The 27,871-nt window shown below is 52.6% G+C and overlaps 1 protein-coding gene across 4 annotated transcripts in view; it reads left to right on the forward strand.

Moving 5' to 3' along the window:
• LOC147369394 (uncharacterized) overlaps positions 1–27,871 on the forward strand; it is a 259,997-nt gene that overhangs the window by 111,517 nt on the left and 120,609 nt on the right. The gene's annotated exons all lie outside the window — the stretch shown is intronic.

Raw genomic sequence — 27,871 nt, forward strand, 5'->3', positions numbered from 1 at the left:
CAGAGTTTTAAAACTTTTAATGACTAAAACACTGTTCCAAGTCGGTATTGCGCTGGGGTTGAAGTCACTGTTTGGTTACAAGTCTTTAGGTCTAAACGGGGTTGATGACATCTGTTTAATTTTAGATGTCTGGAATACATTCTGAAAATAATGAAATCCAAATGTATGACCAAATTAGAGAACAATTTTATCTGCGACAAAGAAGTTTTTAAAATAAGAGCAAACATTTCGACCAAACAAAACTTTAAAAGACCCATCAAACCTTTGGTCATCTTGCCTCAACTTTTTCCCAGTGGGTCTCCATGGTTGAGAGAACTCTGTGTGTGAACCAGACGTTATTATGTAATTTTATACCCATTTTCCTGTCCTTTCTCTGAGCGTGCGCTCTGCTATGTGCTGTCAGCCCCAGAGAGACTGTGTTTAGGGAAGTGAGGACCCTTTACGGCAAAGCTTCACTAATGAAGCAAAGGGCTCTTGTCACCAGCACTTGGGGCTACCTGTCAGCTGTTGTGTAATAAGCTGGATAGCTTGGGCGGGGACCTGGGGAGAAATTCAAAAGTGCAAAGACCATGCTGGTGCCACAGGGGGATAACCCTGGGCATGGGGACGGACAAAGACTATTTCTGACTCTCACATGCCCACTGTGACCGAGGCAAGTCCCTGACCCTCTCTGGGCCTGGCTTTTTCCATCTCTATGAGGAGCTCAGGGATTCTGGGAGGCTTGTCAGGGTTGACCTCCCTCCAGGAAGGTTGTGTTGTGCTGAGGATCCCCTATGATTAAGACGTGCACTGAGCAATTCCTCCCACCTCCCTGGAAGTCTGGCATCTAGGATTATGTGTAGACTCTGCCCATGGGAGTCTCTTCATTGTCCAGTTCCCGGGAGTCCTAGGAGGATAACCAAGATTCTGTGTCTACTCCGTGCTGCCAAAGAGTCCAGTGTCTGGGCCACCTCTTCCATCCTTGGTGAGACTTTCCTATTAAGACAAGAAGTAAATTACGGTTCAAGTTTTGCCTGATGTCTTAAAACATTTGGTTACTGGGCAAGGTAATTCTTGCCCAGTGTTTGTGCCTTCCAAATATTTGTAGATTCTTACCTGTGTGCCCTGACCCACCCCTCAGATATCAGCTCAAGTCTGTCCTAGAGAACCAGCCCCTTCTCTCTGGAGTCCCCCCAGTCCCCTTGCCCAGGACTGCTTTCCCAGATCAGCTTTCTGAAGTGTGGCCCATGCACCATTGTCTACACGCTTCTCACATGGTTTAGGTTTGTCAGTGGGATGTCCCAGAGACGGGAGAAGGTTTCCCAAGTGCTGGCCCTTGACCAGTGACCACAGGCACACTGGGAAATGGGGGTTCTATGCCTGTGCTGCCCGGCTCAAGGGCCTGGGGTAAAGCTTGGGCTTGGTGAGGCCTCCACGCTAGACTGGCCTCTGCAGAAATGAGCAAGTGGAGGTGCTGCCTGCTGCGGACGGATGATGGACGGATAGGTAATGCCAAGGTGAGCCCCGGCCTGCCCAGAACTCGGGGGTCTGTACATTTTGCCTGTTAGCTGCTTCTTGCACCATCTGGTCCATTCTCAAGACTTTGTTTTTCAGTTGGTGCCCCCACTGGTTGGGAGGCATCATTAGCTGTGCTCTGGGCTGAGGTGGAGGATGATCTGATGGTGGTGATATTTGGCAAGTGTATTTGGGTACATTCGTGGGGGGTTCCAGAGGGTTCATTGTTAAGGGGCATGGATTCATCAAGGACAGTGGGCTGAGGTCAGCAAGATGAGAGGCCGAGGAGGAGGGGACGCAGTGGCACCACTGGCAGCAGGTAGTTGGTGAGGGGCTGTGGGTCTCTGGGGATCTGGAGTGGAAGTTTCATTTAGGTCTGGGAGGTGGTAGGTGAAGAGCACTGGCGTGGGAAGCACCACGGCCCCCCGATGCTCCGTGTGACCTTGGGCCGCCAGAAGCCTTGCTGGGCCTCAGTTCAAACTCTATGAGATGTGAAGGCTGACACCCACCTGACAGGCTTATGGTGAAGCCCAGATCATAAAATGGCATTGAAAACCATTGTAAAGATGGCACTTTGTGAAGTCTAGACAAGAATAAGAAGTTGGAATTTTTGTTCATTCTAATGAGACATAAAAGGAGTATTGATGATAGTAAGTCATCCAGCCCTGTTTTTTGAAGTCCTTCAGGACAGAGGAGTTGAAAGAACATGGAAATAGAAGTCAGACTTAGATTTCCAGGTTTCTCGTCCCTCACTCTGTGTGTGGCTCCGGGTCTCAGTGTCCCTAGGTGCACAGAGGGTCAGTAGGCCTTACTCTGTTTTCCTTCCTGGGCTGCTTTGCGGTCGGAGGGTGGGTGGGGTGGTGGTGAAGTGACCAAGTGCTTAGCAGGCGGGAAGCACCGTGAGGATGGGTTGAATGGGTTGGGCTGGTGTTGATGGCCTGTGTTGGGCTGGTGTTGATGGAAGGGCATTCAGGCCAGGACATCTTGGTTCAACTCTGAGGACCAAGGCGTCCTGAGCTGGATGTTTTCCTGTGGTCCAGGTATAACTTGTTGCGTAATGAGGCTGCTGAGCTCGGTCTCTAACTTTTTATATGGCAGTAAGGGTCTGAATGCAAGTTTGTCAGGGTGGCTGTAATTAGAACTCAGACTTTGCAGGTATTAAGTGTGGCTTAATGTTTTAACTATGGTACAATAAATTTACAACATCAGGGCCGTGTCTAGCTACTTGGTAGACCGAAGGCGTGAAGAGGCATAGTCACATTTTGCCAGATATATATCAGAAACTTCCCTGGTGGCTTAGATGGTAAAAGCATCTGCCTACAATGCAGGAGACCCAGGTTTGATCCCTGGGTCAGGAAGATCCCCTGGACAAGGAAATAGCAACCCACTCCACTAGTCTTGCCTGGGAAATCCCATGGACGGAGGAGCCTGGTAGGCTACAGTCCATGGGGTCGCAAAGAGTCAGACATGACTAAGCAACTTCACTTTCACTTTTCAGGGAATTCTGGGGGCCAGGCTTGGTGCTGGATTTTTACAATTGAAAAAATTTTTAATAACTTTAGTTTTACTGGAATGGTTTTACGTTCATAGCAAAATGTAGGGAATGGTACAGAGAGTTTCCATGTACTCCTCCCCCCACCACCTTGCATAGCCTCCTCTATTGTCAGCATCCCCCACCAGAGTGGTCCATTTGTTGTAACTGATTAACCTGTGTTGACACATCACGATCACCCAAATCCGTAGTTTACACTGGGGTTCTTCCTTGTACACTGCATGAGTTTGGATAAATGTTTAATGATATGTATCTACCATTATAGTATCAGAGTCATTTTGCTGCCTTAAGGACCCTCTGTGCTCCATCTGTTCATCCCTCCCTTCCCCCACCCCCTGGCAACCACCAATCTGTTTGCTGTCTTCAGAGGAGTGAAGAGATCTTCTCAGGCCCCTTGGCCATCAGTGGGGAGCCAGGATTTGACCCCTGGCTGTCTTCCTGCAGAGCTGATACTCCAGAACACAAGACTGCCTGTTCACCATTTCATCCTCAGGCCATGGCAGGTGTGACCCAGGGCAGCCCGGGAAATGGGGAGGTGGGAGTGGTGGCTGAGACTCGGGGAGGAAGAAGACAGCCACTGTGATTCCCACTTCTCTTCACCCTTACCCTAAGTTCTGACATAATCAGGACACTGGTCTTCACCATGTGGGCACTGGGCCTTGGGGGAGATTGGGTGGGTGATGGGAGGGGGACTGAAGAGCTGGGAGGACACAGTCACTCATGTCCTAGTGACCAAGCATCGGGGCTGAGCCAGGCGCTGTGCTGGATGCTGGGGGCATAGCAGAAAGCATGACAGATAGGTCCCTACCTCCTGGGGATCCCAGTATGGTGAGAGACAAAGATAGTACACATAGATAAATAAAGCAGAAAATTGTCAGGGGTGACAAATACACTGTAAAGCATTAAAAATGGGTGATGTGATGGACAACTCTTTTGAACTGGGTGGTCAGGGACAGCTTCCCCACGGAGGAGACAGTTAGGCTGAGATCTGGATGACAAGGAATTAGCTGTGAGAAAATGAGGGGAATGCATGACAGGCAGATGAAACTGCAAGTGCAAAGGCCCTGGGGTTGAACAAGACTGGTGTTTTGAAGATGCAGAGTGGACAAGACAGCTGGATTTAGGAATCCAGAAAGGAGTGGTAAAGGATGACATGGGTGAGATAGACTTCAGATCATCTGGGGCTGTATGGGGCAGTGTCTAGGAGTTTGGTAATAATTCCAAGTACAATATGAAGCCAGGGTGGTGGTGGTGGTGGTAGTGGTGGTTTAAAAGATGCCTTTGACAGTGGGTTGTAGGGAGGACAGGTACAGATGGGAGGTGAGTTAGGCTCCAGGTAAGTGTTTGGTGTAGAGTTAAGAGGATTTTATGATGGATTGGCACTCTGTCCAGAATTGCTTAAGCTGAGAATTATGCCTAACCTTTGGCAGCATTATTTTTTTTTAAAACCTCTTTGAGCCTTGGTTTCCTCATCTGTAAAGTACTGTTAATAAGAAGACTTAACTTACTGGCATTTGGTGAGGGTTACAGTAGCTCAGATGGTAAAGAATTTGCCTACAATGAAGAGTTGACTCATTGAAAAAGACTCTGATGCTGGGAGGGATTCTGGGTAGGAGGAGAAGGGGACGATGGAGGATGAGATGGCTGGATGGCATCACCGACTCGATGGACGTGAGTTTGAGTGAACTCCGGGAGTTGGTGATGGACAGGGAGGCCTGGCGTGCTGCGATTCATGGAGTCGCAAAGAGTCGGACACAACTGAGCGACTGAACCGAACTGAATTGAACAATGCAGGAGACCCGGGTTCAATCCCTATGTCAGGAAGACCCCCGCAGAAGGGAATGGCTACCCACTCCAGTATTCTGGATGGAGAATTCCGTGGACAGAGGAGCCTGGTGGGCTACAGTCCATGGAGTCTTGCAGTCAAACATAACCAAGTGACTAACACTTTCATACTCAAATGAGATAATGCACATAAAACTGTGCCTGGCATGTTACCAGTTCTCAATATCTTCATGAGCACCGTTACTAGTATGTTATGTTTTCCCCTACCATTTCTTCAGTGGGACCTTAGGTAAATCACCTGGCCTTGCTGTGCCTCAGTTTCCTTATCTGAAACCTAGGGATCATAACAGAACCCCCTGACCCCCGAGAGCTGCTGGGTCTAATGAGGTGAGATGAGCAAAGAGGTGCATACTACAGCTGGCACACAGTAGGTGTTTAAGAAGAAGAGCTTGCTTGCCTTAGCCCCACAGCCATTTGCTGAGGTGGGGAGGAGCCAAGGAAGAGTAGGTTTGGCGGAGTGGGAATCAGGAGTGCAGTCTGGGACTTGTTCAGTTTGAGAAGCTGGTAGACATACAAGTGAGGGAATCAAGTTTGCTGTCAGGAGCTTCGGAGGGCTGGGGCTTGACATTGACATTTTGCATGATAGGTTTGGAATGTAGAGCCACACTGGGTGAGCTGGTGGGCAGAGAACAAGAAGAGAAGAGGGCTCAGAGACTAGGGCCAGGGCAGTCTTAGACGTGGGAGGAACCAGACAGGGCGACAGGGAAGATCCAGCCAGGTGGATGGGAGGAAAACCGGGGGTGTTGGGGAAAGGCTGCCCAGGGGGCCTGTGACCACCTGAGCTGTTGACCTGGTGAGAGCCGGTTCAGTGAGGAGGCAGGGAGCCATGGGAGAAGATGGAGCTCTCTGACCCCGTCACAGCTCTTGAGGTGTTTTGCCAAAACGGAGACGGTTAAATGGGGTAGCACCTTGAGAGGGATGCAGGGGTTTTTTTTGACACAGAAGAAAATACAGCAAATCAGTATGCTGGAGGAAGCAGAAGGGAGATGATCCTGAGAGAGGCAACACTGGCAGGAGTGGGGTCTTTGGGAGGGTTCGAAAAGTAGGGCTTGGTGTCAAGGAGCTGGTCTTGCATAGGAGCAGAGATGCTTTCTTCACGCCCAGTCACCAGAGGGAAGGCAGAGAGGGTGGGTGTGGGGGAAGGATCCCTATGTTCTCTGACCCCCCTCCCCCATGTCTGTCCCTAGACCAGACCTGCCTCCTGATCCTTCTGCCCATACGCCTCCTGAGGTTCCTGCTGCGTTCTTCTGGGCAACCTTGTCCTTTCCCACACTTGCACACCATTTTACCCACTTCCACTGTCTTCTGTGCTTCAGCCCATCCTTTCTCAGCCTCGCTTAGCCTCTTCCTCCAGGGCGCCTTCCTTGATTATTTCAGCTGTTGGGGCCCTGATGATCCAGAACCTAGACAGACCCCCAGTTACTCTGCCTCCAGGGTCAATGGGAGGGAGGCTGCCTTGTTACATCTCCTATGCCATTGTCCTGAGGTCCTCTGTGGCTGGGGAGCACACCGTTAGTTCATGGAGTGAGAGGAAAGAGATTGAGGGCTTGGGTTCTGAGGTCTCACTGACCTGGGTTCAAGTCAGTGGTCCCTGCTGGTTCTGTGATCTTTGGCAGCTTTTTAAAAGCCTCTCTGAGCCTTGGTTTCCTCATCTGTAAAGTAATACTAATAACGCGACTGAACTCATTTGCCTTTGGTGAGAGTGAAATGAGATCATGCACAGAAAACGTGCCTGGCGTGTGACTGGCACTCAGTGAACATCACCATGCGCACCAGCATTAATACGTTATGTCTTCCCTACCCTTTCTTCCGTGGGAGCTTGGGTAGATCACCTGGCCTTGCCCTGCTTCAGTTTCCTTATCTGAAAATAGGGATTGTAACAGCACCCTCCTGCGAGGGCTGCTGGACTTAATGAGCTGAGGGGCGCAGAGTGGTGACTACCACAGCTGGCACGTAGTAGGTGTTTAAGCAGAGGGGCTTGCTGCTGTGATGATGCTGGCGACGATGACAATGATCACTGTGCATTCCTGTCTCCTGAGACTGTGCAGCTGGTTGCCTGGGGCTCCCTCCAGCTCTGCCAGGCATTGGCAAAGGTACCCCCACCCCTCTCCTCCCAGGCTCAGCTCCTTCACGTGTTGCTTCTTACACTTTCCCACGAACCCATTCATCTCTGGCTCTAAGGTTACAGGGCTTTGAAAATGAATTTTAAAAATTATACTCTGCTGACCCTTTAAACTTCATTTTAAATCCCCCTAGTGCCTTAATGAAGCTCAGGCTATTTTGAGCATCTTGGAGAAGTGAGGCTGACAATGCCTTTTGAATTTACATAAAAACATAGGAACATGCATGGACCCAAATATGTATCTGTATAATTAAGAATAAAAATCATAACCCCCTCAGCGGGCTGTGCTAGTGAGCATCAGGTTTAATAGGGGATTAGAAGGAGGAATTAAAGTTGCCCAAGGGGTACATGCAGAGACTTCAAACACCTTTCGGAAAACAAATTAACGTGGTTTTCAGAAAGCCTTTTCCAAGGGCGGCAGAGGGTTTCCTCGGGCTTCCCCGCTTTCTTTTGAAATGTATTTTTAACACTTGTGTAAACAGTTTGGGCCTGTGACACGGGGCTTCCTGGGCTCCCTTCATTAGCTGGTGTCTCTGGAAGAAGAATTCAGCTCATTATCTGGGTGTTTTGATCTTCCTGGCGGTGGCCGTTGCTTCTGGGCCCGGCCTGGGCCCACCCTTCTCTCTTTCCTGTCGCCTGGTGGTGTGGAACCCATAGGCATGTGTCCTGGCTTGTTTCCACATCTGCCCACTGAAGCGTGGCTTCCCAGATGCGCCTTCAGTTCCTGGAGAACGTCCCGTCTCCTTGGCAGAGGGCAGTGGTGGGGAGGGTGGAGGCTGGCCCTCCCTCAGGTTCATCTGTGACGTTGGCAGAATCGGCCTTTGCCACCCCGGCTCCCCTGGCCCCTCTGTTTATTTCCTGTTGCCCTCTCCTCGGGCACATCTGCAGTGGAATGCATGACCTCTGAAGGTACAGAGTTCCCCATCACTGGAGGTATTCAAGTAGTGTCCTGGCCTAAGTCTTAAGGAAATCTGTGCCCTCCTATGGAGTGGACCTAAGTCGGCGTTAAAGTTCCCCACAAATCTGGGATTCTGTGATTTACATTTTACAAGCAGAGTCTGAGCCAGACCATGTGAACCTTGGCAGCCACCAGGATCCCTGTGATAGAAGATACAACGCCTTACTCCAGAGAGTCAGCACCAGTGGCCCTTATCCTGCTGCCCTTGCCTGGGGCAAAGGAGAGGGTGCTCTGTCCTCCGGAGGTTCCAGGCTTCTGTACAGTCATGAGGACACCTTTACAGGGACTCGGGATAAAAGCTCCAAATGGTGACTGTCTGGTGTTCCTTTTAAGCCTCCCTTACTTCTGATGTAAAATAGGGGCAATAAATTATAATAGCTACCACATATTAAGCACTTAGGGCTTGCCTTGTAGCTCAGCTGGTAAAGAATCTGCCTGCAATGCAGGAGACTATGGTGCAATTCCTGGTTCGGGAAGATCCCCTGGAGAAAGGATAGACTGCCCACTCTAATACTCTTGGGTTTCTCTGGTGGCTCAGACAGTAAAGAATCTGCCTGCAGTGCAGGAAACTTGGGTTTGATCTCTGGGTTGGGAAGATCCCCTGGAGGAGGGCATGGCAACCCACTCCAGCATTCTTGCCTAGAGAATCCCCCATGGACAGAGGAGCCTCTCGGGCTATAGCCCATTGGGTCATAAAGAGTCAGACATGACTGAATGACTAAGCACAGCACAGTAAGCACTTACTGTGTATCTGAAGCACTTGATGGCTTATAACCACTCAGGAGGGGGTACTATTATTGCACCCACTTTGCAGAGGAGGAAACTGAGGTCCAAGAAGTTGAACTCACTCGCCCAAGGCTATGGATAGTAAGTGATGAGAAGTAACACCGAATAACCATCTGCTGGGGATCTGCTGGGTTCTTCACAGGAAAGTGGAGGTGACCCCAGGATCTATGCTGAATTCTGCCAGAAAATGAGGAGGGTGTGGCCCAATCTGCTCTTGACCTCCTGGGAAGGCCCAGTGAGGGAACGCCTCACACCTCAGTTGGTACACTGTCCAGGGCTGGCAGGGTGCAGGCCGTGAATGTGGCATTGCTTTTCCCACAAAGAGCTGGTCAGCCAGTGGCATCCAGGCTGGGCTGGCCGGTGCACCATCTTCTAGAAATTTTCTCACCTTGGCCAATGGGCTGGCAGCTGGAGGTGAACCCTGAGGCTGATTCACCCTGCATTCACGGGAGGCCACTTACCTACTTCCTGCTGCTGCTTCCTGCCACTGTTGGGCAAGTGCCCAGGAGGAAGAAGCAGGGAACTTCCTTGTCCCTGAGGAAGGATGTCATAGAAAGGGACGGGTGCTGGCTTCGCTGATCAGTGGTGAGGATATGGAGGGGACCTGGCATCTCCTGCACTCTTGTAATCCTGCTTCTCACTAGGCCTGTGCAGAAACCTCATGCATCCCCCAGGCTGCCTGCCCTGCTCTCACAGGGTCCGCCGTCTCATGTCACAGAGCCACGGTCACCAAAGGTGGGCTGCTGGAAGGGAATGGCTTCACCGTGGAGGTTGAACCTTGAAGCATGGGAGAATTTCCATGGGCAGAGCAGGGGCTGAGGGTGATTTTGAGCAGACCCCCGGGTCAGATGTGGCGCTGAGCTTACAACACACTTGCTGTTGTTTCTTGCTCATCATCTCCTGGGCACCTACCTTTTCTTGATTAGGGGACAGAGACAGGGAAACGACTTGGCCAAAGTCACATGGCTGGATCTGAAGTCAGGAGAGCACACGTGCCCATGTGCTCTCCCCTGGGGCAGCTGGGGGGCACAGGGCATGCCCTAGGGAAGGACCTGGTGGGTTTGGTGAAGAGAGGAGGGAGAGACCAGGAGAGAGAGGAGATGGCAGGACATGAGGCTGGGGTTGATGGTGACGATGGAGTGTGTGCCCAGAATGTCAAAGGCCTCATTCAGTAGTATGCTCTTAAGCATCTAACAACCAGCTCTCCGGGAAGGAAGGACAAAAAAAAAAAGAAGAAGCCTTGATTTGAAGTGTTTGCCCATTTCCATGGTGTAAGTGTTTCCACCATGGCCCACTTCAGCCCATCCATGTGATAGCACTGAGGGCTAAGCTCTTGAGAGCCGGCGTGAGCTGTCTTCAGCATTCTCGTGGCTCATCTCTCTGTCTCTGGTGTTCAGGAGACAGTAGAGAGGTCATAGGAGAGGTGACCTCTCAGGGTTGGCTCATGTTGGGAAAAGAGACTGGAGAACATGGCCAGTTAGGAAGCCACTGCTGACCCTTGCAGGCTGAAGGGGGCAGGCAGGGGTGGGGGATGGGGGTTCTTGGAAGAGAAGGGCCAGATCTCATCATAGACACTGAAGTAGATGTCCTTCCCTGTGTTGGAAATCTCATGGGTCTTGTGCTCTAAAAATGCCTGTCTCCGTGGGAGGCTTCCAGAGGCAGTGAGACCTCGGTGCTCGCATTCCCCTCCAAGGTCAGGGGGGCCTCAAGCAGTTTCACATGAATGTGCTCAGCTTCCCATTCAGTTTGTCCAGCAACAGCATCTATTCCCCCAAGAAATGACCTGGGAGTTTTCATCTGGGGAAAAATAAAAATGGATTTCCTTGGAAATAAACCCAGTTGGGGAGTTCAGGTCAGGGCAGAAGGGCACACAAGAGTCTTACTCCGCTGTGATGAGGGCTGCTGAACTGCCGGGACATCTCTGGGACCGGGGAGAGTTCAGAAAGGGCCGCCCATCCTGATCCCATGTGGGCAAGGGGACTGAGGCCAGAGGAGTGCAGGCTGGTACAGAACCATCTCCCAGGGCTTCCTGAAGGCAGACGGTTTGGGCCGAACTTCAAGTGTGGGCAGGTTCTGGAAGAGTCAGTGTCTCAAGGTGGGAGGCCTAGGGTGTCTGTGTGTTAGTCGCTCCGTCGTGTCTGACTCTTTGTGACCCCATGGACTGCAGCCCACCAGGCTTTTCTGTGCATGGGATTCTCCAGGCAAGAATAGTGGAGTGGGTTGCCATTTCCTTCTCTCATTGGCTCAGATCCATTCCCAGCCCTTCCCCTGATGGCTCTGCAACACGGGGGCTGGCCCTGAAAACTTCAGTTCCCGGGCTGCCTTGACAACTGGTTCTGATCAGGTTTAGCCTATAGGAAGCAGCGGCAGGAGACTGGAGGGCCGGAGGGAGGGAGAGAAAAACGCACTTCTGCCTGTCTCTCTGCCACTGCAGCTGTTGCCTCTAGGGCTCCAGCTCCCATGGTGTCCCTCCGGGGCTCCCGTCTCCCTGTGGTGTAGGCGGCCTTGGCCTAAGGAGGCCTTTGTGTGATTGCTGCTGCAACTGCAGGGCCCAGCCTCTGGGCTCTGGGAGCATCTCCTTTAGCTTCTCCCCCAGCCCTGGGTCTAGCCCTGCCCTCCTCCTGCTAAGGCCGATGCTGCTGACCTCGGCCTCACCTCATTCTCCAGCCCCTGTGCACCCCTCCCACCCCCGCTGTCTTTGCAGCTTCTCCAACTTCGTCATCTCATCACTGCGATGCCTCCTGGGCATGGGCTGTGGGCTCTGTTCACCTCACCGGATGCTGACTAAACCAGTTTGCCTCTTGTCATGGGAAGGGGTGAAGGGCAGGAGAGGCCTCCTGGGGGTGGGGGGTGGGGGTCTTCCCCCTCACCTTGCTTTTGAGTCAAACCTGGTGCCTCCTTCTGCCCGGGCAGACCCCTGAGGCTTTGTCGACTTCTGAAGCCGACTCGTCTCTCTGCCGTCGCAGCAGGGCCTCTCTAGAGGCTGGGCACTTGGCTGGAGCTGTGACCCATTATCTTGCGGTTCCTTCATTTCTGTGGTTGTAGCTGGCCCCTCGTGCCAGCACCTACATGCTGACTGGCTGCCTTTCCCTCCTGCCAAGCCCTCTCCCTCACCCTGCCCTGACCTGCCTAGGGTGGAGGGCCCACTGACCTCCGGCCCAAGCCTGGCGTTCTGTAGCTTCCTGGAAGACCGTATCCGAGTGGGCAGAAAGGGTGAGGCTGGGGCCCAGCCTTGTGAAGAGGAAGCACTTGTCCAGGGTTACGCAGTCAGGGCCAGGAGGTCTTGGCTCTGAGACACTTCCAGGCCACAAGTGTGGCCACAGGGCTTCCTGGAACCAAGCTGGGAAATCACCAGTCTAGTCCTGGCTTCTGTTTTACGTGTGAAGAAAAACATCAGCCAAAGGGGAACAAGGCTTTGCCCAGAGTCACAGTACACCAGTGGTGGAGCAGGCGCTTAGGCTGTGGTCCCTGTCTGGCACCCGCTGGGCACTGCCCCCAGGTCCTCAGTGGTTTGGGGAAGCACAGCAGGTGAAAGCAGAGCCCGTCTGCTGACAGAAGAGGCCTCAGGCAGGCCAGGGTGGCCCCAGTGCTCATTCCCCAGGAACCCCTGCATCCGGCAGCCCACAAGGTCAGCAGAGGCCTCTCCAGGGCCCAGGTGTGCCCGGCCACCGCTGTGCGCGTGTGTGGCTTCCTGCCCTGGGAGTGGGTGCAGCAGTGCAGAAATCCCCGAGGACCTGCCACCAGGAGTGCCAGGTTGTGCAAGAGCTGTGTGCAGTGGTTGTGCTTGTGTAACTCTGTTTAAAACAAAACAAAACTGGAGGGTTGTGCTTTGCATGGATGAGGGGTGACTCAGCAGTGCCCAGCCCCTTGAGGGAGGTGCCAAGGGAGGCCAGTGTGGCGGGGCCACCCCGAGGGTGCAGGCTGTGTGTGCACAGTCCTGTGGGAAGCCCCAGCAGTGGGAATGGGGTGCCCTCTGCCCAGGCTGCTGACTGGCTTGTTGTGCACCTGTCAACTGAAAAAACAGACAATCTACAACATTGGGTTGTATCTTATTCAGCAGACTTTCTGAGGACTTAAGCTCAGGACACAGCATCTCAGATAAATGCTGAGAAAACTGTTCCAAAGAGGCAAGGGAGGAAACCAGATTATATAGAAGTTTTTGCAACAAATGACCAGGTAGTTGGAACATCAAAGGATTACTGTTAATGAAGGAAAACCAGGTATCTCAAGCTAAGGAATCTAACCATGTTCCTTTCCCTGGTGGCTCAGATAGTAAAGAATCTACCTGTAGTACAGGAAACCTGGGTTCAGTCCCTGGGTCGGGAAGATCCTCTGGAGAAGGGAATGGCAACCCACTCCAGTACTCTTGCCCGGAGAATTCCATGGACAGAGGAGCTTGGCGGGCTACAGTCCCTGGGGTCGCAGAGAGTCAGACACAACCGAGCGACTAACACTTTCACTTAGCTATGCACCTCAGCTATCCAGGGCCAGTTTCCCGTGCCTTCTCACCCTAAGTCGTCTCAGGGTACACTGTAGTGGGTGGCTGCGGAGGCTGACCATGCCATGGGCATGGCAGTTTGGGTAGCCTGTTTTTTTTCCATCCTGAGTTTTTTCAGGGCTCAGCATCTGGGTGACTGTAATGTGATGGCTTGATGGCTGCAGCATCCTTTGTTTACTGATACGGCAGGAAATCCTTTAGTTCTCATACCCACTGGGTCACCTCCCACACCCAGCCCTCACTCTCCGCTGCCTGACGAGTAATCCCCCTTCCTGCCGCCCCCCGCCCCACAGTAGCTCCCCCACGCTTGGGCACACCCGCCAGCTCTGGGCAGCAGTCTCAGGTGAGGGACCCAGAGGCAGGCCAAGCCAGGTTCAGCGGGTGGTCCCAGTCAGGTGGGAGGTAGTGAATGTGTAGGAGAGAGTCCTGAAAAGACGTCTAGAGAGAAAGTCGCTGCCTTGTCACACAAGGCCTTCAGTGACTGGCCTGCCTGGACTTTGATGTGTGAAAACAGAGAACCATGCAAGGCTTTGGGGCAGGTTGGTTTGGACGAGGTAGAAATACTTCAGGAAGGTGGGTGGGGGAAGTGGGCGGAGCTAGAGCAGGGACAGCCAGGGTGGACTCCACGCAGTTTGTAACTCAAGCACCGAAGAGGGCTGGCTCAGGGCAGTGGCCACAGAGGGGAGAACCAGGCTCGGTCAGCCTTGCTCAGCTGGCCCCCCGGGCCTGAGGAGGCGGTGCTGTCCCCCATTATAGGGGGTTGGGGGTCAGGAATGCAGGGTGGCAGTGGAGAGCACCCTGTTGCATCCTAACCAGCATCATGGGCAAGTTACTTAATGAGCCACTGCATTGCTAAGTTATTCACTTATTAAGCAAACGGAGATCCATTCCCAACCTGCCAGTTGGAAATGACCCTACTAGTGTTGTCATGGGGACAGGATGTATACAGAAGACCTGGCATGCCAGCTGGTGTGTATCTAGAACATGCTGGGCCCTGGAGGCAGGGCACATGACTGATCCACATGCTAATTGTTGCTTTCTCCCAAGGGTCAGATCCAACACCCCAACATACGCCCTCCCAAGGCTCCTTCCTTCACCACCTCTGTGAGGTACCCTTGGGTCAAGGTGGGGTTGCTGCCAAGGCCCCTCCCCACTCCCCCTCTCACTGTGCCCATAACTTGATTGAGGTAGGAACTAGCCTGCCCTTTTTACCCACTGAGGTCACTGGGGGGTCATGGCCCAAGATGCCCCAACTCCCACCACGGGCCCAGCATGTTTCCCCTAAGCCTCCTGGCTTGGGGAGCCGGGGAGGAAATTTGCCATAAGGATGGGTGGCTGACCAAGCAGCTTCCACCCGTCATTTTAAATCCCCCTTCCTTTAAAGGCGCTAATGGTCAAGAAGCTTCTCAGGGAAAGGCCTTGGTTTCTCTCCCACCAGAAGTGGGGCTAGGTTGGTGGGTGGCTGGACAAGTCCCTCTTCCTCTTGGGACCCCAGTCTCCTTGCTTGGGCCCTTGAACAGAAAGTTGGGGCCTGTTTGTGGGCATACTGGTGGCCACTGGCAACATGGAAGAGTGCAGAAGCCTCCCTGAGGTCAGGTGAGGGGAAGAAGGTCATAGAGCCAAGTGCTGGGGGCCCTGGCAGGGGGGCTTCCTCCCTGAGAGGTGGGCAGAGTTGACACGAGCTAAGGAGCTAGTCCTGGGCCTGTTCTTCCCCATGGATGCCTCTCCCAGGGCTGACTGGCCGCTGGCGTGGTGGGGCTACTAGGCCTTTGTCTCTGTAGGTTCCTGGCTTCACCCTCACACCTGAGCAGAGAGTGGAGATGACTGATACAGAACATGCTTTCTCAGCAAACAGGGCACTCCCTCCTGTTGGAGACTGGGTAGGAGGCTGCATTAGCTTGGGTGGAGACGTGTGTGTGTGTGTGTGTGTGTGTGTGTGTGTGTGTGAGTGTGTGTGAGAGAGAGAGAGAGAGAGAGAGAGAGAGAGAGATCAACAGGAGGGGAAGGGGCTGGTCTTCCTGTCACAGGGACAAACAGCCTGAGGTCTTGGAGAGAGCCTATGAGAACTGCTTCCTCCACCATGTGAAGGAATGGGCTGAGGAGAGGTTTTCCTCCCTGGACTGAATACCACTGATGCACTGAATACCGTCCTCAGCGTCTGAAGAGACTGGGGGGCCATGTGTGCCCATGCTAAATTGTGTCAGTCGCGTCCGACTGTTTGCAACCCTATGGAGCCTGCCAGGCTCCTCTGTCCATGGGATTCTCCAGGCAAGAAGGCATGAATAAGAAGAGTTGTTTTTGCTCTAGGCTGATGCCCTGGGGAGCTGAGCCAAGTCCCATCCCACGGTTGTGCTGGGGGCCTGTGTGTAGGCAGGAAATTGGACCAGGTGACCCCTTGGCCTGCTGAACTCGATGTCAGACCTCCGGGGTGGCTGGTCTTGGCTGGCACCCACCCTGAGGATGCATGCCAGGCCACGGTGAGCATTTAGGTAGGGTGCCAGGAGCCCCGTCACATTGCAGAAGGACTCCCCTTGCAGGCACACCCTTTACCAGGCAGCCCAGCACTTAGAGGTACCCTCATAAAACAGAATCATGGTGCTCTTGTCCATATTGGCAAGGGAAACAAGACCCAGGCTGGAGAGAGAGTGGGTATAATGTTCTCAAGTGTAAGTTTTTCTCCCATAAATTTTTAATTAAACCTCTGGCACCCATTATGTCTTCATCCCTGGAAAGCCCTTGCTGATGCCAAAATTACGGAATCATTTCAGAACACGTGTGAATCCAGTGAACTGACTCGCAGTTCCATGTGGGCACTGCTGGGACTGGAACTTTAATAGTTTCCTGGTGGCCTGATGGCTGCATTTCCGACTGGTAAGATGGTACTTAGTCCCTGGGCTGGAATTCAGCACCTCAGTGCTCCGCTGTGTCCCCTGGAGGGGCTTGGTGACAAGTGCCAAGGTCCTCGAATAGGTAAAGAGATCAGTGCCTCAGGGCTCTGGTTTGTCATTCTCAAAGGTCTGCATTTCCATTTTGATCGCCACCTTTGGAATTCATATGATCTTATCTATACTATCTTGATACCCACATTATAGCCTGGTATTGCTGGATGATTTAAGAAATATTTACATGTCTTCGTGATGGTGTCAGCATATTTGATGGTTTCAGGTTTGCTGCAAGGGAAGGTGAAATACAGCCTCAGTCCACCGTATGGAGGAAATTCTGTTTGGTTGCATCAATTTAGATGGAGAAAAGCCAGGGCAGAACAAGACCCATGCCAATGGGCAGTGCCAGAGGCCAAGATGTTGGTGTGCTGGTGGCCAGGGTCACATGCATATGGCAAGGGGATCTTCAGCAACAGGCTGAAGTTCATTGGCAGTAATTGTGCTGGGAAATACATGAGGAAGAGATGGCTAGAATTAGGATGAGGAGATTAAGAGTTTATTTAAGGCAGGTTTTCAATGTGATCATAAGGTTGATGTGGCTTCAAGTGAATAAGATACCTCTGCAGAATTATCAAGTAATCCCTTGTTAAAATGGGTGCTGCAGGCCTGTGTGGTGGATTTGGGTTTTGTATGAAAGCTGGTTATCCTTGCAAACAAAGCCTCAAAGTTATTAATGCCACTTTGTTTGCACACATCTGTTTGCAGGCATTCGCTCTCCGTGGTGGTATTAATTACATCAAAATACAGCAACAGAACTGGCTTGAGGCCCTATCTCTCTCCTATTAAACCCATTCTTGGCAATTGAACTGGAGTAAAACACATCATCTAATTTTGTCGGTAGTTTTGTTTGGATTTAATTTCCAAGTTCGCCGGGGCGTTTTATGTATTTAAGAGTTGCTAAATACTTAGTGGACAGCCCTGATTTTGGTTTCTCTGTATGCATGCACTCATTTACCGGTACACCGATTGAGTTCCGACTGTGTGGGAGGCGTGTGCTGGGCACTGAGCCTGCAGCAGTGAATGGATGAGATCCCTGTCCTCATGAAGTTGATAGCCTAGAGAGGGAAAAAGACCCCAAACAACACAAAAGCTGCACAAACAAATGAGTAAATATATAATAACATTATGAGGTGGAGATACACAAAAAGTTATCTGGGTAAGGAGACAGAGCAAACGAAGAGTGACCTTAGATAGGATGGAAAGGACAGGCCTCTCTGAAGAGGTGACATTGCTCAGAGACCTGAGTGAAGTGTGCCGGTCAGGAGAAAAGAAATCTGGCTTTGTTGCTGTTGTTCAGTTGCTAAGTCATGTCCAACTCTTTATGACCCTGTGAACTGCAGATTCCCTGAGTATCTCCCGGAGTGTGCTCAAACTCATGTCCGTCGAGTCAGTGATGCCATCCAACCATCTCATCCTCTGTCATCCCCTTCTCCTCCTGCCGTCAGGCTTTCCCAGCATCAGGGTCTTTTCCAGTGAGTCAGCTCTTCATGTCAGGTGGCCAAAGTATTGGAGCTTCAGCTTCAGTTCTAGCTTAAGGAGTAGCAAAGACTCCTGAGATGGGGATGTGGTCAGTGTGTGTTGTATAATATTATTTTAATTTGTGATGTGAATAAACAATTGATAGTCATCAACTCATGATGAGTCTGGGTTCTTGGGGTTTGGGGGTCTGCAGTGAGAAGTGGGGTAACCTTTCAGCCTCCTGAGGGTGAGAGGGCCCAGAAAGAGCCCAGGGCCACAAAGAGGAGCAGCCCAGGAGAGCAGAGGGGTTCCTTCAGGCTTGCTAGCTTGGTAAGCAGCTACAGTGGGTTGAAGGAGAGCAGAGGAGCTCCTGGTCCCCTGTCCTGTCCCCCTGCCACACCCACCCCAACAACACAGCCATCCAGAGTTGCATCAGAATCATCTAGAAGGCTTGTTAAAACACACGCGGCTGTGCCCCACCCCCGGATTTCTGAATGAGGAGGCCTGGGGTGGGGCCTGAGAATGCATTTCATCCAAGTTCCCAGGTGATGCTGCTGCTGTTGGTCCAGGGACCACACCTTGAGAATCATGGAGAGCAAACTGAAAACTATGCTGGGATCTGTCCGGAGTGACTAGAGAAAGAGCAAGGACCAAGCCTTCGAGAACGGGCCTGCCCAGGCTGCACACAGATGGTCCTCTGGCTCAGTGGGCCCTGCTGCAGAGTGACAGCCGTGATTCTGGGGCCCCCAGGGGCAGGACCAGGTCGGCCCTTGCTGAATGCTGGTGCATGTGTGTGACACATGTTGCCCAGGCATCAGCACACCCAGGCCGGCTGCTGTGGCCAGGACAAGTCAGGAGCTTCCCGGGTCAGGTCCTGCAGCTGAGGAAGGTGGGGTGGGGTGGGGTGGGGTTGGGCACAGTCTTGGCCCAGGGCCTGGCACAACCAGCAGACTGATGCTGAGAAAGCTCCAGCACTGATGTCAGTGCCCAGAGTTTCTCATCTCTGCCCTGTGGTTCCAGGGTCCGGCAGCTCATCTACCATCCCATTCCTGACTTTAGTCTGGTCTCCCAGGGCAGCTGTGTATGAGGGTCCTCTGCCAATGGTTTGGTGTTCTGGAAATGGGAGCACTTCCTTCCTTCCTGGAGGAAGCCGGCTCCTGGCCTGATTTTCCCAGATGAGGCCTCTGTTCTTCGCCCTGGTGCAGCCGTGGGTGTGGGTTTGAGAGTCTAGGGGAAAGGGAGGCGGCAGGCCGTGCTGGGCGCCCCGGAAGCATGGCGGGAGCTGATGGGGAACAGTTGAGCCAAGGGTTCCGCACACTTGGAGAATAAGCCCCAGCTTCCGAAGAAGCAGCAGAAAATTGATTTTTCGCGGCTTCCGTAGTCATCCTGAAGGATTTGGTAGGGTGAAAACTGGGCCCATTTCTCAGCTCTCTGTGCCCTGTGCTGCCAGGTCTGGTGCTGAACAGGCTTGTCCCAGAGGCAGAGAGGCCCTTCCGGCTCCTCCCACCACCCCGCGTCCCAGGAAGGGATGTGGGGCTGTCCCACTCAGCTGCCCTCCATGGCCAGCTGCTGCTTGTCTCGTGCTTGCCTTTCAGGGCTGCTGCCGCAGATGTGAAAGGTGTGTGTGAACCTGAGCCCAGCTGGGATTAGGGCATCTGTCTAGGGATGTGGCTGCGGCCCTTTGCTCTCTGGGGTGGGGTGGGGCGGGGCTGGGGAGCTCAGCATCTCCGTGTCTGTTCAGTCCCCTTGGTGAGTATTGTTGTCGGCACTGCGAAGGCAGCAGCCGGCTAGAGGGGGTCTGGGGTGGCCATCCCCCTGGGTGCTGGGCAGCCTTGCCAGGGGTGGGCCTTGTCTGGGAATAGCGGCCGGTTTTCAGCATGTGTCCTCTGTGTGTATGGAGAGTGGGGCTTAGTCCAGGCCCCGGGGAGCTGAAGATGCCTCCAGCCAGGGAGGAAGCCACAGCTACGGCCCGACTATTCCTGGAGCTCCTGTTGGCTTTGGATGATTTCATGGAACGCTTGGCCAGGGTGCTGTGAGTCAGAGCTGCCACCTCTTGGCCCAGCAGCCAGCACAAGGAGTGTTTAGCCTTCCAGAGATGTATGGTGTGGGGTGCCACACCCTCCCCCAGCCAAGCATCCAGGAAGCAGAAGACCTGGCTCTGTCCCAACTCTGTCCCACAAACTGAGCTGCCTCGGGGAACATCTCCACACCTCTCTGGTTCTTAACCTGCTCCCTGGCAGGAGAGACTAATCTCTGCCTTGCTGGGCTGCAGTCCATGGGGTCACAAAGAGTCAGCCATGACTTAGCGACTGAACAGCGAAGTGCCGCGCCCCTATCCACATTCAGAGGGGGAGAATCAGGTTCAGAAGGAGTGTGCACTTGGGCGGTTGCTTTTGTTGAGGTTTGAAATCTGGAAATGGGTCAGCTTTGCTGGTCCTCCCTGACGTGGCCTTATCAGGGCCTCCCCCTGTGAACAGCATGGCCTTGCATCGTTTTAATGTTCCCATCCTGGTGGACTTGTCGGAAGGACGTGTGAACACGCTGCCAAAAGATCTCAATTCATCAGGGGGTTTCATGCTCAAACCCCTGAAAAGTGGCAAGTGTTTCTTGTTCCTTGTCTTGTTTCTGGTGGCGGTGTCTGTTGTCCATGACCAGTGGCACCAGTGTTTGAGCTCGAGGTTGTGGTGGGGTTTTAGGGGAGGGGAAGAAAAGGGGAGTGTCACACAGCTTATCTAGGATAGGGAGTAAAGATACTTTCTTTAGGTAAAGTGTGGAATGGGAGCCCCATTGGGAATAATAATAATGGTATAGATATAGTGTTATAAATATGGATATTTTCCCCCAGCTTTGGCCTGATCAGGGCTTATGTGCCCTGGCATTGTATATATCACATATTAATACCTATAATTACTAAAGAGGAGCTAACTTTTACCAGACTTTTTAAATTAGTTAATTTATTTATTGAGACTGTGTTGGGTCTTAGTTTTGGCATGTGGGATCTTAGTTCCCTGACCAGGGATCGAACCCAGGCCGCTTGCACTGGGAGTGTGGATTCTCAGCCACTGGACCACCAAGGAAGTCCCAAGGACTTTGCATTTATCTGCAAATGCCGTAAAGCGCTAAGCCCTTTAATCTTCACTGTTTCGTGTAATTATCTCGAGAACTCGAGATATGGGTAATTATCATTCCCATTTTAAAGTGAGGGAAGCAGAAGCTGAGAGGTTGCAGATCTTGTCTGAGGTCCACTGAGCCAGGGCAGGGGTCCAGCAGGCCGAGCCCTTGCCTCAGACCCTGGGTTTACTTAGACCCTGAGGGTACCACTTCCTGGGGGCTAGGCTGTGCCTGTGAAGGATCAGCAGGCAGGACAGCGCTTTCGTTATAATAATGATGACGACAGTGATCCAGTGGTGGTCAGGGCAAAGGTTCTGGGGCTAGATTGCCTGACTCCAGATGCCCAGCTGGGTGACCTTGGGCAAATGACTGAAACCTGTGGCTCGGTTTACCCATCTGTGCCTCTCTCAAAGGTTGTTGTGAGGATGAACACCTGGGAAGGGCCTTGAAGAAGGCTGTTAATATGTGATCATCGTTGTTCCATCACTGTCCCCTGTGTATTCTCCCGGTCCACACTGGAAGGTAGGTGTCTATGGGTTAGGATGGAGACTGGCATGAAACAGGTGCCCAATATATCTTCTCTGTATGAGGGAATGGAGTTTACCAGGCAGTCTGGAGGGCTTCTCTAGTAATCAGTCTTCTCTTCAAAGGGTCTTCCCTACAGTTTACTGTCTGAGACCAACCCACAAGTAAGGCTGACCCTATCTCTCATCCATACTGGCCAGCACGAGCTCCCTGGGTCCGCCAGGTGGGAGAGTCCTGGTGGAGCTCCGTGCCCGCTGGAGGCACAGGCTTCTTAGAGAGGCAAGCGATGGCAGATGCCAGCTCTCCAGCCTGCAGGGCGGGGGTTGGGGGAGGGTTGGGAAGCTGTCTGTTTTCTGAACAGTGGGGGCCACTCTGTGTGGCTATGTGAGCAGCGGAGCTGGAGTCCTTGCCTGAGCCTCGTGGGAGGGGGCTCAGAGGGCCAGGCCAGCCAGTGCAGCAGGCCTCAGAGCCTGTCAAGGTTAACAGATAGGCCTTGCCTCTCCCCTAGGAAGTCATTCAATTTCTCCCTTGACTCAGGCCACATTGTTTCAAAGCATGTGGTATAAACTACTAACCACTGGGGAATCGCTTGAATTAACAAACTCATTTTTCCTGAGACCTGAGTTTGAACTTGAGTGAGGAGTTCAGGGCTCTTTTGCAGAAATCCAATAGATCAGGAGAACTCATGTTACACCATGTTTTCAACCTTGATCAAATGCACATTTTGCATGGTGGGGCCTTCTCCACGCCTGTACACTTCCAGCTGCACGGATAGCTCAGGACTGTGGCAGGCCAGGGCAGGAGCTGGCACGAGGGCCGGGCTTTTGGGGAATCCAGCCCTCTGCTTGGGTTGGAAGGCGCTTCAGAAAGGTTCCTCTCTCCCTCTCCCCCTCCTCTCTTCCCAAATCCTGCCTCCCCCATACCTGACCTTCTGAGTGCCGTTACTTAACAAGAGGTATGAAGGTTTTGCTGGAATGAGCCTGGATTCTGGACTGAGTCATGGGGCCCCAGCTCAGGTCTCTGGTGTATCTTGTCTCTGCCTGTGAAGACCTGCTGGGCCAGTTTCCTCTTCACCCAGGCGCCTGGCTACAGGGGCCACCATTGATCTGTGAGGTCAATAAGGAGTCAGTCAGCCTCCCACAGCCAGCCCCACCCACGTAGCCCACAGCCAGGCCTGAACCTAGAGCTCAGGGGAGGCCTGCAGATAGCTCCACATCCTAGAGGCCAGAGGCCAGCCCCAGAAGGCCAGGAGCTCCCTGGGGACAAGGATTCCATGTGTGGTATGGACTGGAAATCATAGAGCAGATGGATGGCCGAGTGTGGGGAAGGTGGGGCTCAGGGAGGAGCTCACATAAGAAGGGTAGGCTTCCTGGAGGAGGCTGGGTGGCATCTGGAGCTCCAAGAGAGAGGAGAGCAGGCTTGGCCAGTCTCATGAGGAACTTCCCAGAAAACACCATTACTCCCCAAACCTTGTCCTTTGCCATCCAGATATGGGGGATTCTGTTTTTGTGAGGCAAGGGGTGTATGGCCCAAACTAGTGGTTCTTAAGCCAGGCCCAGAATCCTGATCACCTGGGGGGCTTTATGACACTGTCAACGCACACCCCCACCCCAGATCTATGTAGTCAGTTGCCCTTGGGTCTGTGTTCTGAAGCTCCCCAGAGGATTACAGTGCTCGGCTAGATTCCAGAGACCCTCCCCCTGTGTGGGGTGATCAGCCCTCCTCCTTCCCTGTTTGGGCTTAAAGAACATGAGTCTATGGAGATATGCTTGGTGGAACCCCTGTGGGTTTCAGTGTCCCTAGGGCCCAGTAGCCAACTCCCAGCTCAGCTCAGGCTGTAGGTGGCAACCTGTGGGTCACAGGGTTGGACTACTGGGCCCCACAGGTAGGAGATGATGGTTCAGGTACTCCCCTCTGCCTGCCTCTCTCCACCTGACAGTGGAGGGCCCTCACCCTCTCCTCTGCCCTCTGGCTTTGTTTCTCAGCCTAGGGAGAGCTGGCTTTGGGACATATCATGATTTGCAGCTATAACCTCTGCTGTTCTGCAGTTCTCTTGGGGTTTTCTCATTCCAAGTTCCAGCACAGGGGATCAGTTTGGCGTAGACTTCTAGGTCAATGGGAGCCCATTGATTATTGCCTTGGGGGCAATACAGAGGGCAGACAATAGAAAACACGGCAGTCAGTGCTCCTGGGGTGGGGCCAGTGTTGTTGTTCCATCACTCAGCCATGTCCACTCTTTGTGACCGCATGGACTGCAGCACACCAGACTTCCCTGCCCTTCACTATCTCCTGGCGTTTGCTCAAATTCATGTTCATTGAATCCATGATGCCATCCTACCGTCTCGTCCTCTGTCACCCCTTCTCCTCCTGCCTTCAATCCTTCCCAGCATCAGGGTCTTTTCCAATGAGTCAGCTCTATGCAACAGGTGGCCAAAGTATTGGAGCTTCAGCCTCAGTCCTTCCAATGAATATTCAGCATTGATATCCTTAGGATTGACTGGTTTGATCTCCCTGCTGTCCAGGGGATTCTCGAGTCTTGAGAGGGGGCCAGTAGGTCAGGGCCATGTCTGGTACAGTTTCTGGGTGTTGAGGCAGAATCTTCTGGGAAACTGAAGCCTGCCAGAAGTATCTTCAGCAGGGAGAGCTGGGTGGACAGTCCTGGCATCTAATGTGCAGGCGGAAAAACTGAAGTTTGAGAGGGTGCCCCACTAGGATGCTGACAAGCCGAAGTCTTCATTTTCATTTTCATTTTGGCTGAGAAGAGGTCAGGGACCCAAATGAGGCCCAGAGTGGGTCCTGGACCATCTTGAGCAAACTCCAGGAGATAGTGGAGGAGAGAGGAACATGGCATGCTGCAGTTCATGAGGTTGTAAAGAGTCAAACACAACTGAGTGACTGCCCAGAAAAGTTCACACAACACTTTTCATCCCGTGTCATAGGAAGCTCAGATGAAGACGTTCTACCATAAAAGTTCCTCAACACAAGAAAACCAAGGCAGCCAAGAGACCCACAGGCAACTTTTACCCTCCCAGCCCCTGGTGCTCTAAAATACACAAGAAAAAAGCCATACCTGTGGTATGTGGAGCTTCAGCATCAGTCCTTCCAATGAATATTCAGGGTTGATTTCCTTTAGAATTGACTGGTTTGAGAGTCCCTTGCTGTCCAAGGGACTCTCAAGAGTCTTCCCTAGCACCACAGTTCAAAAGCATCATTTTTTGGTGCTCAGCCTACATTATGGTCCAACTGTCACATCTGCACATGACTACTGGAAAAACCATAACTTTGACTATATGGACCTTTGTTGGTAAAGTGATGTCTCTGCCTTTTAATGCAGAAGGTCCAAAGCTCTGTAAGATTCTTCGAGGGTCCCTAGACTCAGCCATGGAAGATCACTGCTTATTGGAACTTATCAGTTAAACCAATTTCTTGTGGTTTCTTCTTCTTCTACTGTGGAGCACGTGGCCTGGCTCTTTCTCATCAAAGGCTTGAGGAGGTGCCTTCAGAGTCTTTGCTGATGCTGTTGGCACCAGTCAGGGATATTCTCACCTGGGAGAGGAAGCCTAGGGCCTGTGCTGTGTGTGCATGCTCCCCACTGCTAGGTCAGTACCTGGCTAGGGAGAGAATTTTGACTTGGGTCCAGAAGTATTTTTTTTTTTGTACCTCCCCCTGTTCCTCCAAAAGATGTTCCCTCCCCAGGGCTGGGGAGGCATGTGAACTTCTTAGAATGTGTGCCCGCTGGGAGAAAGAACTGCCTTCCTTTGGTGCCTCTTTAGGGATCATCATGGCTCAAGGTGGTTTAGCTCATGACCAGAGTGTTTTCTCCGTGGCTTCCTGTCCAGGTCACAGCCAACTTTCCTGTACGCTAAGGGGCTCTCTGAAAAGATCAGATCCAGCAGTGAATGTTGCTGCACCTTCCTGAAAGCAGCCGTCATACAAGGTATAAGTTATGTGCCCAGAGCTCCTGACAGAGACATGCCAGTCCCCCGGCTGGAAGGCCTGAAAACAATCTCAGTGGTGGAGCAGGTGCTGACAGTGGGTGCTGCCACCCGCCCACAGCCTGTGCTCTGCGTGGACATGTGTGCACTGCTTATGTGGCTAACAGGCATCTTTACTGAGGGTGACGTTTACATGCTATAAAAAGTCCATTAACTGCATTTAAGCTTCTCCAGAGATGGCAGGGCCTAATCTGTATTTGGCATGTGACATGGCAGGAACTGAGAGATGCAGAGACCCCTTCTGCTGGGCCTTTGCTGGGATTTGAGACATGGGCTTTGCCAAGTGAGTAGGTGAGTGAATGAATGCACGAGTGTGTGAGACAGTGAGAGAACGACATCTTCAGGGCCAAGCATGACTCGTGCACAAAATGAGGCTGTTTTCCGAAGTTTTCAGTAAACAGGCTCTCGTTTCAGTGCCAAGTGGCACAGTCGAAATTCTGTATGGGAATAAGACAGCTTTGTTATTTTTGCAGATCAAAGTGTTATAAAATACTGCTCTCTGTTTTTAAATCAACTGTTCAGAAAGCGTTTTTGTTTTTAAGCTGAAGACTTCACAGGTTGAGCATCTACAGGAGTTTACCTTTTCCCGGTGCTGTGCTTTAAGCCTGAGTTGAGGATTGTTTGTGCACTCAAGCAGGGCCCTTTGGTCCATCAGCCAATGGACCAATCAATGGACCAGATCTGCTGGGTCCCTCTCCTGCCCTTTGAGAGTCACCCGAGCCCCTGAGCCACAGGTGGGTGCAGATTTGTTTGAAGCAAGGTCTCTGCTGCTCCTCCTGGGCCACTGCAGAGTTTGAGTGACTCAAAGACCCCTGGCCTGGAAGTGTTCCCCAGTGACCCCCTCCCCTGGACCTCCTAGACAATGTCCACCTCATGCTTCTTGGGGGTCACACCTGAGAACAAGTGAACTGAGAGCTCCTGGGGCCAAGCATGGGCCCCTCTTTTCTGAAACCCTTTACTAGTCTATTGCTGGACTTTTCTTACCCATTGAGTGCCTGATGGCACTGTCCCAAACAACTCAGTGTGGGTGGTGAGTTGGCACTCTGGGTCCTCGGAGTCACGTGCCGTGGGAGAAATAGACACTTCAGAACCAGAGCATCCTAAGCTTGAGTCCTGGCTCTGCCACCCACTAAAAATATATTTGGAAAAGGGACATGACTCCTCTGAGCCTCAGTTTGCTTATGTGTAAAATGGGGATGCTGCTACATACTTCACAGATTGTTTTGAGGGTTCTGTGAAAATGATGATGGTTAAGTGCCTTGCTCAAAGTAGATGCATGAGAACAAAATCACAACAGCTTAGGTTTGAATCCTGACTCTACCTCCTACGTGAGCCTGAAGCTCAGCAAGAACAAGTGACTTGCCGGATTTCTCTGTAAATGGTGTACCATCTCCTCTCACCTCCTGGTGACCCACACATTGAGCACCAGGCGAGCCTGTGGGTGCTGATGATCATGAGACTGACCCTCTTTGCTCGCTGATCAGGCCAGCCAGCAGAGGGTGAACACCGCCCCCCACCTCCTTTCCATGAACTGTGGGTACTGCCAGGCTCTTGCCTGCATGTCGGGGTTGCAGTGATTTCACAACCATCCTCCCAGCCTGGGTTTGGGGAGTTTGGAGCAGAAAGGTCTTAGCAAGTACCCCCTTTCCCAGGCAGGCCCCTGAGCCCACCCCACCCCACCTCTTGATTGCTAGCAGGCCTCAGAACTGGCCAGGCTGTGGAACGCGGCCCAGCCTTGACCTCGGGCCCCGAGCCCCCATGGTGCCCTGCCTGTCATGCATGTGCAGCCCCGTCAGGGTTGGCTCCCTGGGCCCGGGGGCTGCCCCGTGCTCCTCTGCGTCCCTGGCCGAGCATACCGAGTTATGTAATGCTGCTGAGCCAACATTTATAAGTCGCGGCCAATTTGCTGGCCTCGAGTTACACTGTGCAGATGCTCTGCGGTATGGTTGGCTTTTGTCTCGGAGGCCGTAAGCAGATAGCATAACTCCGCTTACCATTAGACATTTCGCAAATCATCTGGGCTCGAGCGTGCCGCAGCCAGACAGTTCATTTATGTTGCGAACGGTATGATTTGTAAAGTAATAAATTTCCCATCTCTCTGCCAGCAATAAAGTACAGCAAGCAGGCGAGGCCAGAGCCCTCCAAAAATACCCTGGCTCCCAGCGAGACCTGGAAGAGGGCTCTGTCAGGTTCTGTCTCTGCTCCTGCCTACACTGGGTTCTGGGAAATCAGGTTTGGGCCATAAATCCCCTCTACCATCTGGGTGACTCGGGGCCCTGGCACGAACTTGTTATTAGCATGTATAATTGGTCCCCTACCATGACACATTTGTCACTTCCCGGGCCCCTCTGCATCCTGGCATGAAAGGGCGGCGTGATGCAGTGACAGGCAGTTGTTGCCCACCCCTCCCTCTCTCTGTCAGCACATCTGTGCTCAGGGCCAGGTCAGGGCTGTTTGTCCTGGGAAATCAGTGGCAGACAGAGAGTTGTGGGGAGATGTGCTGGTGACAGCATCTTTCGGCCTCCGGGGAAGGTATGTGCAGGCCTTGCTCCGCCCAGGGTGCAGGGCTCTCTGTTGTGAAGATA

The sequence above is a fragment of the Bos grunniens genome, chromosome 7, assembly GCF_055505025.1.
Source record: "Bos grunniens cultivar Pamir isolate PY7600 chromosome 7, Bosgru_T2T1.0, whole genome shotgun sequence".
In the NCBI taxonomy this organism is placed as follows: domain Eukaryota; kingdom Metazoa; phylum Chordata; class Mammalia; order Artiodactyla; family Bovidae; genus Bos; species Bos grunniens.